Genomic DNA, 17,013 nt, shown 5'->3' with positions numbered 1-17,013 from the left:
CTAGGATCTGTGCTTTAACCCACAGTGCCACACACATCCTTATTTTCTGACCTTTGACCCCTAGTTAAAAACTAGACTTTCTGTGGCCCTCGTTGCTTCAACAACAAATTGTCCAGCTTGTTTTGCATCTGGCTATAAGTACCTTTTTCATTAGAGAAAATATCTCATAGATTTTTTTTCCCCAGCTGCAGCCTCAGGTATGCCTTGCAGGGCATCCCAAAACAGTCTTCCTGACCTGGGGCTTAGGGAAATTAGGGTTAGGGGATAAAGACTATAATTTTTTGGAAGCCTGTTTATTCTGACACTCATGTTGGTGAAGGAAACCACAGACTGATCCTAGTGCAAGTGCAGGAGACAGGGATCCCATCCCAATGCTCACCCCCTCAAACCCAGAAGATCCCAAGACTATTTGGCTCCTACCGTTCTCTGTATGGATGCTGCTCCTCTTCCAGGCAGGTGCTGAAGGTGGGATGAAGACATTGTCTGCCCTGATTAGGGAGGGAAGACAGATTAGGGGGGAGAAGGCAGAGCGTTCTCTCCATCTCCCCCTTCTGCCCTGAAGTGTGCGCAGGGAAGCCCACTCATTTCAGAAACCCTTTTGTTCCCCCACCATGCATGAGTAGGCTTGTGCCCAAAACATAAGGGTGATAAAAAATCCACAAAATCTAACATTAAGGAATGAAGCACAGAGAATTATCAGTGGACCCAATTTCTTTCCGATGAACTGAAAGAACAGGGGTATAAAAGAGGCACCCATCGTTTGTACTGCATCGTTTACTCCACAAACTTCTGTTTCTTCTTTCTCAAGCACATTCCAAAGAATCATATGACCCTGCATATATATCTATATCTGGAAGGGACCCCAAGGGTCATCCAGCCCAGCCCACAGCAGGGCAAGAATATACAGGAGAACCAGCAACCTTGTTTGTGCCATCAGTGTTGCACCATGAAATGGCACTTTTAAGGGAATTTAAACTGCAGCTGCAAGTTGCACCATGAAGCACACCTTGCTATCCTTCTGCTGACTGGGAGCGGAGGAGGTGCTGCTTACAGTCTCCCCAGGAGCATTTCAACAGTCAGGAAGAGGTCTGAAGCCTTTGGGGGAGGGGTGTACATCTGCTAAGAACATTTATACCTCCAGAAAAGGATACAACCATGAGCCTTGCTCTAAGGGAATGCTCATGAGTGTATAAAGTGTTTTTTGTTTAAAACACCTCTTACTGCTGCAAATTCCCAAAAACGCATACATCCTTGCCAGTATTTCTCAATGTAAATGATTCAACTGGCTTTTGGTTTAGGCCCCCGTTGCAGGGGCTCAGCCCACTTAGTCTCGTGCCATTGGGGCTCCCAGCCTAGGTGCATGGTGGGGGACAGGCTTAAATCTTTGCACAGTTGAATTTTAAGGACTGGTACACACAAACACCACCAAACTGTATTAAGACATTACTAAGTGCTAGGGTTTCCATTTTTGGAGAGACCGTGGGAAAGTGCAATCTCCCTGACCATCGAAGAATAGAGACTGTTCTCTGGGAGGTTGCCAGGGTTACAGGTGAGATGATAGGAAAAGAGACACTTCAACCAGCTGTTGGAGCTGAAATCCACCTTTGGAGAGGCAGGCAGCACCTCTGGAAAGAACTAGCGGTCTTACCGATTTAGAGAGATAGCTAGGTATTTCCCACCGTTCCCTTTGCTCCTTGCTGTTAAGAAGCATTTCCGGTGGATGGAAGTGGACTTAGGCAGATGTGACATTTGACATTAAGGAATAAAGCAGAGCCCATGCAGGCAACCCATCTTTTTCCACTGCTGCCTTGCCTCTATTTCTTCTCTTTCCTTTCGCTGCCACGCTGCTGGGCGAATCAGGTGCTTGGTTAAAGGAACTGTTTGGGGCTTGTCTCAAAAGATCCCCTTTCCCCCTCTCACCCCACAAGGCAGCAGCCAGAGGGCCCCTCTTCTCCCTCCCTCTGTCAGGCAAAACGTCCCCCTTCCTTCTCCTTCCACTTTTTGGAAGGAATTTAGCACAGCCCACAGACCTGAGAAAAAACAGGAAGGGGGTCAGATTTTTTCTAGAACAGAAAGAGGGGTCCATGTAAAAACAGGCACAGGATCCGCCAAGCTCAAATTAATGTGAAGGAATAATAGGGGAGCTCACAGAAAGCGAGGCGACTTTCCTGTGTTAGGCTGCAACTAACTTTAAGGAACGCCATTTCTCTTTCCTGTTTCTGAAGCCCTTTCCAAAAAATAATGATGGAATATAAACCTCTGGAAGGGACCCCAAGGGTCATCCAGTCCAACCCATTGCATCACAGGAGTCCCTTACGGGAAACAATCCCGCAACCTTGGTTGTGCAGCAAATCTTGCACTCTTAAATGGCACTTTGAAGGCTACTTCAGGGATCCACACCTCTTCCGGAGCTGCAAGTTCACCCAGGAAGCCAACATGACCATCACTATTCTTGACTGGAAACAGAGAAAGTGCTGCTTACATTCTTCCTGGGAGCATTTCAACAGTCAGGGGGAGGCCCTGACCCCTAAGCCTAACCCCAAGCCTCTCCAAACTAGATTTATATTTGTGAGATGCAAACAGGTCAACCAAAGGTTAGGGTGTTGCCCCAGTATCTCCTTGCCAGGAACTGGAGGGTGATCATCAGCAATGGAGGCAGAGCTAACTAGTTCACCCCTTCTCTTCCCATCCCTGAGTTCTACATCAGGGGTGAGGAACTTGCAGTCCATCTGATGTTTGCAGCTCTTAGGAATATGCAGGCGTCCCTTATGGAGATCTCCCTGCAACCTTGGTGTTCACAGTACCAAAAGGTGGCAGCATTTAACTGTTAGGTGTCACAGCCTAGTGAGGCACCTTTGCCATCATATAGGTAAAAGGACCCCTGACCATTAGGTCCTGTTGTGGCCGACTCTGGGGTTGCGTCGCTCATCTCGCTTTACTGGCCAAGGGAGCCGGTGTACAGCTTCCAAGTCATGTGGCCAGCATGACTAAGCCGCTTCTGGCGGACCAGAGCAGCGCATGGAAACGCCATTAACCTTCCTGCAAGAGCATTTATCTACTTGCACTTTGACGTGCTTTCGAACTGCTAGGTTGGCAGGAGCAGGGACCCAGCAAAGGGAGCTCACCCCATTGCGGGGATTCGAACCACTGACCTTCCGATCGTCAAGTCCTAGGCTCTGTGGTTTAACCCACAGCACCGCCTGCGTCCGTAACTTAAAGGAATGCTATTTCTGTTTCTTGTTTCTGAAACCACCAAACTTGGTTGTGCAGTCAGTGTTGCCCTATCAAATAGCACTTTTAAGGCACTTTAAACTGCAGCTGCAAGTTGCGCCATGAAGCACACCTTGCCACCCCCTTTTCCTGACTGGGAGCGGAGGAGGTGCTGCTTACAGTCTCCCCAGGAGCATTTCAACAGTCAGGAGGAGGACTGAAGCCTTCGGGGGGATTGTACATCTGCTAAGAACATTTATGCCTCCAGAAAAGGGGAAAAACCATGAACCTGCTCTAAGGGAATGCTCATGAGTATATAAAGTGCTTTTCTTTAAAACACCTCTCTTAACGTTACAAACTGCTGCAAATTTCCAAAATGCGTACAAATACGTGCCAGTATTTGTCAATGTATATGATTCAACTGGCTTTTTGTTTTGGCCCGTTGCAGGGGCTCAGCCCACTTAGTCTCATGCCATTGGGGCTCCCAGCCTATGTGAATAGCGGGGGACAGTCTTAAATCTTTGCACAGTTGAATTTTAAGGACTGACACACACAAACACACCCCAAGACTGCATTAAGAGATTACTAAATGCTAGGGTTTCCATTTTTAGAGCGACCGTGAGAAAATACAATCTCCCTGACCATCGAGCAATAGAGACTGTTCTCTGGGAGGTTGCCAGGGTTATGGGTGTGAGGAGAGGAAAAGAGACTTTTCAACCAGCTGTTTGAGTTGAAATCCTCCTTTGGAGAAGGCAGGCTGCACCTCTGGAAAGGGCCAGGCCTTGTGGAGGTGTAGGGATTGTGCAGTCTTACTGATTTAGAGAGATAGCTAGGTATTTCCCAACGTTCCCTTTGCTCCTTGCTGCTAATAATCTTTTCCAGGGGATGGAAGTGGGCTTAGGAAGATGTACCTGCCTTTTGCAACTCCACAGAGATGTCTGGCAGCTGCCTTGCCTCTTTTTCTTCTCTTTCCTTTGGTGGCCACGCTGCTGGGCGAATCAGGTGTTTTGTTAAAGGAGCTGTTTGTATCTTGTACCCAAAGATCCCCGTTCCCCCTCTCACCCCACAAGACGGCAGCAGGAGGGCCCTGGCACTGGCACCTTTGGGGCACTGGCATCTCAAAAGATTCCCTCTTCTCCCTCCCTCCGTCAGGCGAAGCTTCCCCTTCTCCTTCCATTTTTTGGGATCAGGAATTCAGCACGCCCCATAGAGACCTGAGAAATAAAAGGGCAGATTTTTTCCAGAAGAACTGAAAGAGGGGTCCGTGTAAAAATAGGCACAGGATCTGCCAAGCTCCAATTAACATACAAGGAATAACAAAGGAGCTCACAGGAAGCAAGGCTTCTTTCCCATCATACAACTAACTTTAAGGAACGCTATTTCTCTTTCTTCTTTCTGAAGCCCTTTCCAAGGAATAATGATGGAATATAAACCTCTGGAAGGGACCCCAAGGGTCATCCAGTCCAACTGAGTCCCTTATGGGGAACCATCCTGCAAACTTGGTTGTGCAGCAAATGTTGCCCTATTAAATGGCACACCTCTCCTGCAGCTGCAAGTTCAGCCATGAAGCCAACATGGCCATCACTATTCTTGACTGGAAACAGAGGAAGTGCTGCTTACATCCTCCCTGGGAGCATTTCAACAGTCAAGGGGAGGCCCTGACCCCTAAGCCTAACCCCGACCCTAACCCCTAGACTTACAACAGCAGACTTTCAACTTGTGACCTTTGTCAAAGGTAAGGGTAAAGGGACCCCTGACCATTAGGTCCAGTTGTGGCAGACTCTGGGGTTGCGGCGCTCATCTCGCTTTATTGGCCAGCGTACAGCTTCCGGGTCATGTGGCCAGCATGTCTAAGCAGCTTCTGGCAAACCAGATCACACGGAAACACCGGTTACCTTCCTGCCGGAGCGGGACCTATTTATCTCCTTGCACTTTGACGTGCTTTCTAACTGCTAGGTTGGCAGGAGCAGGGACCCAGCAACGTTGCAGAGATTAGAACCGCTGACCTTCTGATCGACAAGTCCTAGGCTCTGTGGTTTAACCCACAGCACCACCAGTGTCCCGTAACTTAGGTCCAGTTGTGGCCGACTCTGGGGTTGCGCTACGCATCTCGCTTTATTGGCCGGCGTACAGCTTCCGGGTCATGTGGCCAGCATGACTAAGTGGTTGGCCATCATACAACTAACCTGGAGGTATGTTTTTCTATTTCTTCTTTGTGTGGCACTTTGCAGCTCTTACGAATATGCAGGCGTCCCTTATGGAGACCCCCTGCAAGCTTGGTGTTCACAGTACCAAAAGGTGGTAGCATTTAACTGTTAGGTGTCACAGCCTAGTGAGGCACCTTTGCCATCATACAACTAACTTAAAGGAATACTGTCAGGGGTTTAGGAGCAGAGGCACGGGCAAGGGAGGAAACAGAGAGCGAAGGGGAGGAGGCAGAAGAAAAGATGAGTGATGACGACGACCCGAGATCTCCTAGTCTTTCCAGTGAATCAGAGGATTCACAGAAAGGAGCACCAGTGGCCAGGGCAAGGGGGGCACCCCAGGAAGATAGAGCCAGAAGGGACTCAGGGGGGAGCAGCTGGAAATCGGGACCTGCGTCACCGCCAGGAAGCAGGGAAGAGGAAGGGAGCCAGGGGGGAAGCGCTGGCAGCTCACCACAGGAGGGAGGGCATGAGTCAGGAGTGGCCACACCTCCATCGGGGAGCGAAGAAACGGTTAAGAGGAAGGTGGAAGGTTGGGCGCGCGCGCCAAGTTCAAATGCAGAGGAAGGCGGCGCAGTAAGCAGCCCCGAAAGGGAACCAGGTCCTAAAGCCCGGCGCAAGGAGGCAGGAGGGTCCGGGTCAGCGTCAGAAGAATCCCGGAAGGAGGAGGCCCCGGGGGGTAGAGGGACCCAGAGGAGGACAGTCAGGCGGAAAAGGTGGAGCAAGGCTAGGATATTAAGCTGGTGCTCACGGGGCGGAGACTCAGACGGAGCTTCGCCGATCTAGCTACTAGACGTAGAGTTTGCGCGCAGCAGCGTGAGAATGGAAACTGTAATTCAATAAAGACTTTTACTTAATGATCGCTGGCTAGCGTGATCCTCTGTGAGCTAGGATCTTCAAGCAGCTCTGACAGTAAGCTCCGTCTCTCCATTGTGGGCATCTACAGCCTCGAGGAGGGGAGAGAAACAGGTGCCTACTAGCGAGCTCACGAACGGCAGACGACATGACGGCTGAGCAGCAGATAGAGGACCTCAGAAAAGCAGTGGCACAACTGAACGCCGAGGTTCTCGCATCCAGGAAGAGAGAGGAGGAGGCAGCTGCCGCCTGCAGGGATCTCCAGGTCAGGTTAGACGTGCTGACAAAGCAGACACCCCGGCAGGAGGGAATCGGGTTGGCGAGACGGACAGGCGGGCTGGTCTCTCACTTCGATGGGAACCTGCAACAGTATCCCAACTTTAGAGCCGACGTACTGTGCGCACTGCAACTGCTGCATAAAGACTTTAGAGATGAACAAGAGAGAGTGGGGTTCATCATGTCCCATCTGCATGGGGATGCGAAAGCATGGCTACGCAATTTATGGAGAGATAAGGATCCGGCGCTCCAGAATGCGGATGCCTTTATTAAAGCGATGGATGGGTGCTTTTTATCAAGTATTGACGTGGATCTTGCACGGAAGGAGGTGCATGGGCTGGGACAAGGGAGGGCCAGCGTCAGGCAGTATCATGCCCGCTTTTTCGCCTTGGTCAGTGCCCTGGAATGGGACAGAGATTCGGCTCCTGTAAGAGACCTCTTTTGGGAGGGGCTGCACAACTCGATTAAAGATGAGATCGCGAGGGGGGAGAGACCCCGAACCACCCAGGAGGTCGTTCAGAGGGCACTGGCAGTGGGGGTGAGGCTGGAAGGACGTCCGTGGAGCAAGGACGAAGGGCGTGGAGGGCGCGAACCAGCCGGGGGCCCCTCCTTCCTTCCCAGAGAAGCAGCGCGGGCGCAATCCACGCCTCCGCCAGGAGGAGGAGCCGAACCTATGGAGGTTGGAGGTGCAAGGGCTCAGTCAGCAACCAGAGCCCTAGCACCGGCAGCAGTGAAAGCGAAGCCTCCTAGAGGGAACAGGAAGTGTTACGTCTGTGAGGAACCAGGGCATATGGCAAAAGAGTGTCCCCAGAGGCCCCACAAGCTCACTGCAGCCTCAGCAATGGTGACTGCAGCAACGCAGCAAGGAGGACCACAGCAGGGAAACGACGCGGTCTGGCTGGAGGAAGAGGCACTGGGGCCCAGCCAGACGTGTTAGTGACGCAGTCCCCAGAGATTTTACAGCCCGTGAACCCCCTCCCGCCCAAACCAGTAGTGAGGCTCACAGCATCTCTCCAGCTGCCCAATGGAATCACCATAGACGTGCCAATCACCATTGACTCAGGCAGCAATGCGGACTTTATAGGGCAGGACTTTGTCGACAGGCACGCTGTGCAGTTGCTGCCGGCCACACTGCCCCTGCAGGTTGTCACGGTGGATGGCAGGGAGCTGCTCGGGGGGCAAGTGGTGAAGCAGACGCCACCAATGGTGATGCGACTTGGGAATCACAAAGAAATCATCAGCTTCAACGTCACTCAACTATCTGACACGCCCGTTGTATTGGGCATGAGTTGGCTGGACAAGCACAGCCCAACGATGGCTTGGTACCAGAGGCAGTTGATCTTCGGCTCTTCCTTTTGTGCTGAACACTGCATCGTGCCCAGGCAGGAAGGAGAGGAAGAGGAGTCACAGCTGCTGCTCGGCACGCTGCAAGCGATTCCCCACAAGTACGCTGAATTTTTGGAAGTTTTCTGCGAGAAGGAGGCAGACAGGCTACCCCCTCACAGACCATATGACTGCAAAATTGACCTGCTGCCGGGGGCGGCGCTGCCTAAAGGGAGACTGTATTCCATGTCAGAGGACGAACTGCAAGAACTCAAGGAGTTCATTGATCATAATTTGCAGCGCGGCTTCATCCGGGAGTCCAAGGCAGTGGGGGGCAGTCCCGTATTCTTTGTTAAGAAGCGGGACACGCCCCAAAAGAGACTCGTAGTGGATTACAGGATTTTGAACAGTGTGACTAGGCCATCGGACTTCCCCATGCCCCGAATTGACGACCTCCTCGCAAAGGTACGGAAGGGCAGAGTGTTCACCAAGTTGGACCTGCGGGGGGCGTACAACCTCATTCGCATGCGGGAGGGTGATGAGTGGAAGACAGCCATGTTCACGCCACTGGGGACCTACGAATATAGAGTTATGCCTTTTGGATTGCAAAATGGCTCCCACGTTTTTCAAGCTTTTATGCATCACGTGTTGGCGGGACTTCTCTACAAGACGTGCGTCTGTTTCTTAGATGACATCCTGATCTTTTCGGAGTCGCAGCAGGAGCATGACAAACACGTCAAGGAAGTGCTGAGCAGGCTAAAGCAACATAGGCTCTACGCCAAGCTGGAGAAGTGCCAATTCGACGTGACGGAGGTGGATTTTCTGGGCTACAAGCTGTCTGACAAGGGGCTCGCCATGGACAGCGCCAAGGTTCGAGCGGTGTTGGATTGGAAGAGCCCGCGCAACCGGAAGGAGGTCCAACGGTTTGTCGGCTTTGCGAACTTCTATCGCAAATTTATCAAGGGCTTCGCGATGCAGACGGCGGCCATCACTGACACGCTTAGCTCCAAGAAAAAGAAGTTCATTTGGACAGAGCAGGCGGAGCAGTCCTTTCAGGCACTCAAGCGTCTCTTCGCGTCGGAAGAGCAGCTGCTTCATGTCAACCCCAGCAAGCCGATGAGGGTGGAGACAGACGCTTCGGACAGAGCCGTGGGGGCGGTCCTGCTGCAGAAAGACCCGCAGGGGGTGTGGCGACCGGCAGCGTTTTACTCCAGGAAGCTCAGCAAGTCCGAGCAGAACTACACCATATGGGACAGGGAGTTGCTGGCTATTCACGCAGCGTTCAAGGCGTGGAGGCACTTTCTGATCGGCGCCAAGCACACGGTGCAGGTTTGCACGGACCACAAGAATCTAGAGCACTGGCGCACGGCACAGTTCCTGAATCAGAGGCAGATACGTTGGGCTGAGTTCTTTGCGAACTTCGACTTCCGAATAGAGTATGTCCCGGGGGACACCAACATCATGGCAGACGCTCTCTCCCGTAAGCCACAGTATCTGGAGGACGCAACACCAGCGGCCGCCATGCACATCTTCGCACCGACAGTGTGGGCGTGCGCCGCGGCGACTGTGGACCTAGAGGCGGTGCGACGAGCGTTGCAGGGGGACTCCTTCGCACGAGCAAAGATGGCAGAGGTGCAAAGGGGCAAGGCAGCGGCCGACGGTTTCCAGCTAAGAGATGGATTGCTCATCCGTAAAGGGGCCATCTACGTGCCGGGAGACGAACTTCGAGCCAAGGTGCTGCAGCAGCTGCACGACGCGCCCACGGCCGGGCACTTTGGCAAGGAGAAGACGGTGGAATTAGTAGCCAGGGATTTCTGGTGGCCTGGAATGAGAGGGGAGGTCGCAGACTACGTGGCGAGGTGTGACACCTGCCAGAGGGCCAAACCGGTGCACAAACCGCCGGCCGGACTGTTGGAACCGCTGCAAACTCCGGTCGAACCTTGGGAAAGGGTGGCCCTGGACTTTGTCACGGATCTGCCCAGCTCAAGGGGCAAGACGGCAGTGCTGGTGGTGGTGGACCTGTTTTCCAAGATGGCCCATTTCATTCCGTGTGCTAAGGTGGCCACGGCGGAGCACACCGCCAAACTGTTCATAGACCACGTGTTCAAGGTTCACGGTCTGCCACGGTCTATTCTGTCCGACCGGGGGCGGCAGTTCATCTCGAATTTCTGGCAGAAGCTGATGGGCTTCCTGAACGTCAAGATCAACCTGGCGTCGGCGAGACACCCGCAGACCAACGGGCAAGCGGAGCGGGTCAATGCCATCATGCAGCAGTACCTGAGATGTTATGCAAATCAACAGCCTGCGACGTGGGTGGATTACCTGCCGCTTGCCGAATTCGCCTACAACAACACGAAGCACGTGTCCACGGGGGTCACGCCGTTCTTCGCCAACAACGGGAGACACCCCAGAACCTTCCCGGGACTGGAAAGAATGGGGGAGGGGGAGCCGCAGACAGCAGATGCGTTCGCGTCGGAGCTGCAGGAAGTCCACGATCAGCTGAGGCGCCACCTGGAGCTGGCCAAGCACGCATACAAGGTACAAGCAGACAAGCACAGAAGGGTTGGAGAAGAGCTCCACGTGGGAGACTGGGTTTGGTTAGCAGCCCATGCAGTGCCGGCCAGGTCGTTGGCCAAGAAGAAACTAGGGCATAAGCAACTGGGGCCCTACCAAGTCGAAGAGCAGGTCAACCCGGTAGCTTTCAGACTGGCACTTCCGGAGGGTTCCAGGATGCATCCAGTATTCCACAGATCGGTGCTCACTCCCTACAAGGCACCGCACAGGTTCCAGGAACCCGGAACGGCGCCGAGTCCGGCCAGAGACAGAACAGGGCACGCGGGAGTGGCACAGAAGGAGCGCATCAACGAAGTCACGGAGATTTTGGACTCCAGATGGGGGGAAGAGGGGGTAGAATACTTTCTCGCCAAGGAGGGCACCCCGGCCAGTGCGAACAGCTGGGTGCCGGGATACGCCTTAGACGAACCTCTGCTCAAAGACGAGTTTCATGCCCTCTTCCCACATAGACCTATGCCAGCAGACTTTTTCGACGACTGGCTTTTCACGCCCACGCTTTCGGCCAGCACGTTCCGGGGGTTCGACTCGGACGAGGAACCGACACGAGACGTCCGTTCCCCGGAGGGGTCACCCTCGGGATCCGCCTCGGAACCCTCGTATTGGTGGGACGATAGGCCAGAGGAGCAGTTCCGCAGAAAGTGGCTGGAATGCTCAGGACGAGCAACGCCGCCAGGAGGAAGTGAGGGAGAGACGGACATGGACATTTTCGGGGACGACCCTGGTTTCGAGCACGGCGGCACAGAGATGGAAGCGGAGGTGACCGTCGTCGACGAGAGCAGGGAGGAAGAACCGGAAGACTTCAGATGGAGGCCCGCCACGGGAAGCGGCCGATATCCGACGTTCGTCCCTTTGCAACAGCAGCCCCCAGCTCCAGCACCGGAAGGAGGGGAGGGGGGAATGGGGGGCTTCGAGGGGGGGATGGATGTCAGGGGTTTAGGAGCAGAGGCACGGGCAAGGGAGGAAACAGAGAGCGAAGGGGAGGAGGCAGAAGAAAAGATGAGTGATGACGACGACCCGAGATCTCCTAGTCTTTCCAGTGAATCAGAGGATTCACAGAAAGGAGCACCAGTGGCCAGGGCAAGGGGGGCACCCCAGGAAGATAGAGCCAGAAGGGACTCAGGGGGGAGCAGCTGGAAATCGGGACCTGCGTCACCGCCAGGAAGCAGGGAAGAGGAAGGGAGCCAGGGGGGAAGCGCTGGCAGCTCACCACAGGAGGGAGGGCATGAGTCAGGAGTGGCCACACCTCCATCGGGGAGCGAAGAAACGGTTAAGAGGAAGGTGGAAGGTTGGGCGCGCGCGCCAAGTTCAAATGCAGAGGAAGGCGGCGCAGTAAGCAGCCCCGAAAGGGAACCAGGTCCTAAAGCCCGGCGCAAGGAGGCAGGAGGGTCCGGGTCAGCGTCAGAAGAATCCCGGAAGGAGGAGGCCCCGGGGGGTAGAGGGACCCAGAGGAGGACAGTCAGGCGGAAAAGGTGGAGCAAGGCTAGGATATTAAGCTGGTGCTCACGGGGCGGAGACTCAGACGGAGCTTCGCCGATCTAGCTACTAGACGTAGAGTTTGCGCGCAGCAGCGTGAGAATGGAAACTGTAATTCAATAAAGACTTTTACTTAATGATCGCTGGCTAGCGTGATCCTCTGTGAGCTAGGATCTTCAAGCAGCTCTGACAAATACTATTTCTGGTTCTTCTTTCTGAAGCACATTCCAAAGTATCATATGATGGTGTATATATCTATCTGGAAGGGACCTCAAGGGTCATCCAGCCCAACGCGCTGCTAGGCAGAAATATGCAGAATAACCACTAACCTTGGTTGTGCTGTCAAGGTTGCCCTATTAAATGGCACTTTTCAGGCAATTTAAACTGCAGCCGCAAGTTGTGCCATGAAGCACCCCTTGCCATCTCCTTTTCCTGACTGGGAGCGGAGGAGGTGCTGCTTACAGTCTCCCCAGGAGCATTTCAACAGTCAGGAGGAGGCCTGAAGCCTTCGGGGGGATTGTACATCTGCTAAGAACATTTATACCTCCTGAAAAGGAAAAAACCATGAGCCTGCACTAAGGGAATGCTCATGAGTATATAAAGTGCTTATCTTTAGAACACCTCTCTTAACATTACAAACTGCTGCAAATTTCCAAAATGCATATATACGTGCCAGCATTTGTCAATGTAAACGATTCAATTGGCTTTTGGTTGTGGCCCCTCTTGCAGGGGTTCAGCCCACTTAGTCTTGTGCCATTGGGACTCCCAGCCTAAGTGCATAGCGGGTGACAGTCTTAAATCTTTGCTTCGCCCCTGCTGTAGTGCACATTGCAGTTGATTTTTAAGGGCTGACACAAAGAAACACCCCCCCCCAACTGTATTCTGAAGGACTTTCCAAAGAATCACATGATGTTGGGTGAGTATATATTGGGAAAGGACCCCAAGGGTCATCCACTCCAACCTGCTACAAGGCAGGGATTTGTGCATGGCTGAGGGATCCACACTTCTCCTGCAGCTGCAAGTTGTGCCATGAAGCACACCTTGCCATCCCCTTTTGCTGACTGAGAGCAGAGGAAGGGCTGCTTACAGCCTCTCCTGGAGCATTTCGACAGTCAGGAGCAGGCCTGGAGTTCTCGGGGTGATTGCACATATGCTAACAACATTTATACCTCCAGGCAAAGGGAAAACCATGAGCCTACTCTGAAGGCTCATAATTTTAGGAAGTGATTTTCTTTAGAGCACCTCTCTTAACATTGCAAGCTGCTGCAAGTGTCCAAAACTGGTGTCAAGTTGCTGATTTGTAAATATTAACTATTCTGACTTTATTGATCTGAATTACTCAAATGGCTTCTAGTCCTGGCCACTACAGCAGGGGCTGATCCCCATTTCTTCTTGTGGTGTTCAATTCAGAGTATCTGCTCAAAAAATCAAACAGAAAGCAATGGAGGGTTGCCCTTAAGGCTGGGGCGAGAGGGCAAACTGGGTCTTCTAGACCAAAACTGGGTTTTGGATGCTCCAATAGACAAACCAGCCAGCTCTGCCTCTCTAATTCACTGGGCTTGCTTGCAAATTAATTATTTTTTAATTTATGCCTCTTCCAAAACATTTATCTTAAAATTTAACGTGCAAGTGTACCACTGTTGGATGCTAATTAATCTCCGGTTGGATTATGTGGATAAATCGATAGGTGAAAGAATCAGTGCCTTGAGTAATTACCTGGTTAAAGCAATGGTTCATCTGAAGAAATTAAGTTTTCAACACATTGCTTTGTCACCTTTAGATAGCCTAACAAGAAAAGGAATAGGAGACAAACCTCAGCAACATGGGTGAAGCCAGGAGGTGCTGGCCTACCCCAATCAAATAAATAAAATTATTTTACTGTATTTTTACTGTACTGTACTGTGGTGGTTAGCAGGGATGAGGCCAAGTCCCACTTGGGAGGGTGTGGTATATCAGGAGTAGGGTTGTTGAAAAATGTTCTTAAATGTTATATATTAATATGTATTTCTATTTTTTACCTTTTACCTTCATGACTTTTCCTCCATCTCCTCCCTTCGTCACGCGAAGTTTCCTCCTCCTCCTCCTTTTCAGAACAGGAATTCAGCAGAGCAGACCTAAGAAATATAAATAATGTCAATTATTTTCACAAGAAGGGAAAGAGGGGGCCACTGACTGGAAGAAATGTGTTTTCCTCCTTCATTTTTTGTTTATTCTTGTTTCTTCTTTCTGAAGCACTTTCCCAAGAATCATATAATGGTGCATCTATCTTGAAGGGACCCCAAGGGTCTTCCAGTCCAACCTACTGCAAGGCAGGAATCTGCGAAGGAACCACAAGGGTTCATTTAATAATAATAAAAATAGTACAAAATAAAAAAATTCCTTCCAGTAGCACCTTAAAGACCAACTAATTTAGTTCTTGGTATGAGCTTTCGTGTGCATGCACACTTCTTCAGATACACTGAAACAGAAGTTGCCAGATCCTTTATTATCCTATCTGTAATAAAAATAGTAGTAAGTGAAAGAATTAGGATCTTGAGGAATTAGCTGGTTACAAATGCACCGCTTCAAGCAGTGCTTCATCTGAACAATACACTGTTCAGGTACAGTTTTCAATACATTAAAGGCGACCTGAGGGGGGAAGCAATGGAGATCTGAACTCACAGCCAGTTCCTCTGGAGTTGCTGCAGCCAAGGGGAGCTTCCCCGCCCCAATTCCAGTAAATAAAAATACTATAATGTTAAGGCTTAGGGGGGAAGAGGCCGTGTCCCACTTGGGTGGGTGTAATTTATAATAATAATAAAATAATAATAATTTAACATTTAATGCTAATAATAATGTATTACTCTTTCCCACTCACCCACAGAAAATTTAAAAAGCGATAAACCATAATATACTACAAATCTCCCTAACACTTTTATAATAAGAACCATTACAATAATGATTACAATTTAAAAATGAAGGATAATCCTCATTTCTTGCCCTTCCCCAACAGAATATTAAATAATTCGACAAAACGTAATATATTACAAACTTCCCTCAGCCTTTTCTAATAAGAATAAGAATAATTTAAAAAGCAATGATGATAATCCTTTATTATTATTTCCTGCCCGCTCCCAACAAAAGAGAGTCTTCAAGACTCGACCAACCTCACGCGCTTCCTTCGAGAAAATGGCGAAGGAGACGCTGAGGAGAACACGCGCCCAAGGCATGGCCCCGCCCACAGCCCGACCTGGGATTGGCCCAAAGGCCGACCTATCGCCGCCGAGTTTACTGCTGCAGCGGCTGCTGGGCGCGTGCGTCGAGCGAGAGGGTACCTAGGGCGGCCATTTTGGACGAGGGCAAGGGGACTGGAAAGAGGGAACGGACCGGAGGGGGGCAGAAAAGGCAGAAGAGGCGCCACCGCCACCATTTTGGGGGAGGGCCTTCGACGGCGATAGGTCGGCCTTTGGGCCAATCCCAGGTCGGGCGGTGGGCGGGGCCAGCAGTTTCCCGCTTTTTCTCCTCCCAGCTGTTTCTCCTCAGCTGTTTCCCACGCCCTGGAGTTGCTGCAGCCAAGGGGAGCGTCCCCGCCCCAATTCCAATACTATACTGCTAAGGCTTAGGGGGGAAGAGGCCAGGTCCCACTTGGGTGGGTGTGATTTATTAAAATAAAAACAATTTAACATTTCATGATGATAATAATTTCTTACTATTTCCCAGCCACCAACAGAATATTTTAAAAAATGATAAAACATAATATACTACAAATTTCCCTAACCCTTTTATAGTAAGAAGAATTATAATAATAATGATAATTTAAAAACTAATGATAATCATAATTTATTACCCTTCCCCAGCCACTGTGGGCTGCTCCCAACAGAATATTAAAAACGCGACAAAACTTAATAATTACAAACTTCCCTAAGCCTTTTCTAATAACAATAATAATATAAAAATCAATGATGATAATAATTTAATATTATTTCCCACCCACTGTGGGTGGCTCCCAACAGAATACAGTATTAAAAACACGACAAAACTCACCAGCTTCCTTCCCTTAAACGGCGTGGGAAACACTGAGGAGAAAAAGCGCCAAGCGGCGGGCCCCGCCCACAACCCGACCTGTGATTGGCCAAAAACAACCAAAAGGCCGACCTATTGCTCCCGAGATTTTTATTCAAAATAAAAAAATTCCTTCCAGTAGCACCTTAAAGACCAACTATTTAGTTTTCGTGTGCATGCACACTTCTTCAGATTTTTATTGTTGCTGAGGCTGCTGTGCGCGTGCGTTGAGCAAGGGGGTCCTAGGGGGGCTGGACAGCGTGACTGGACAGAGGGAAACGGACCGGAGGGGGGAAGAAAGGGCAGAAGACGCGCCACCGCCGCCATTTTAGTTGAGGGCAGTGGGACCTAGCCTGGCCCTTGGGTGGCGCTGGTCTCCCTCGTGAGGTGGGCGCCTCGTTGGGGGTCCCTGCGGAGAAGGAAGGCTGGAGGGGCCCCCCCAAAATCCCCTCAGGTAGAAGTCCCAACAGTGCCTGAGGGGCCTGGTTTCTCATTGTTATTATATTAAATTAAATTATGTTATATTATTATAATCATGTTGTTGTTTTTATATTATATATATTATATAATTACATCACATTATATATATATGTATTATATTTTTATAATCTTATAATTAAGGTTTCTCATTGTTATTATTATTATTATTATTATTAATGATTATCCTCATTATTCGCCTTCTCCTTATTCTCCTCCTCCTCGCAGCGTTTCCCTGAGCGCTGCTTCCAAGCTCCCTCAGGAGCAGCCCAGGTAGACTGCCTCTGGCCCAGGAGGCTCTGCCAGAGCCAGGGGAGCCCCACGAGGTGGGCTCCTGACCCCCCAGGTCTCTTTTGGGGTGCAGGGGCCAAAGTCCTGCTTTCTGCCTCTGCCCCTCCAGCCTTTGGACCGCCTCGCCCTGCCAGCGCGCAGGCAAGTTGGGGGCGAAGTCCTGCTGGGCGGATGGCACGCCTGTGGGTGCTGTGGGGTGCCCTGCTGGGCTGGGGTGAGCCGGGGGGGGGCAAAGGGAGACGGGGGCTGCAAATCCCGTCCCTCTCTCTCTTCCCTCTCTCAGTTTCCA

At 51.2% G+C, this 17,013-nt stretch overlaps 1 long non-coding RNA gene across 2 annotated transcripts; it reads right to left on the bottom strand.

Moving 5' to 3' along the window:
- Window positions 1–1,242: 1,242 nt before the first annotated feature.
- LOC308577206 lies at window positions 1,243–15,426 on the bottom strand. Of its 2 annotated transcripts, XR_014003520.1 has the most exons (4): window positions 15,062–15,426; window positions 13,941–14,029; window positions 4,122–4,424; window positions 1,243–1,844 (listed from the first exon to the last, which is right to left on the bottom strand). It is a non-coding gene; the product is annotated as an uncharacterized lncRNA (long non-coding RNA). The 2 variants fall into 2 exon arrangements; XR_014003521.1 differs by lacking the exon at window positions 4,122–4,424 and having other exon boundaries at window positions 1,827–1,877.
- Between the last annotated feature and the right edge of the window lie 1,587 nt (window positions 15,427–17,013).

Source organism: Podarcis bocagei, assembly GCF_964188305.1.
Source record: "Podarcis bocagei genome assembly, chromosome: 17".
NCBI classification, from domain to species: Eukaryota; Metazoa; Chordata; class Lepidosauria; order Squamata; family Lacertidae; genus Podarcis; species Podarcis bocagei.
The sequence above is the reverse complement of the archived record's forward strand: the minus strand, read 5'-3'. Positions and strand labels throughout refer to the sequence as shown.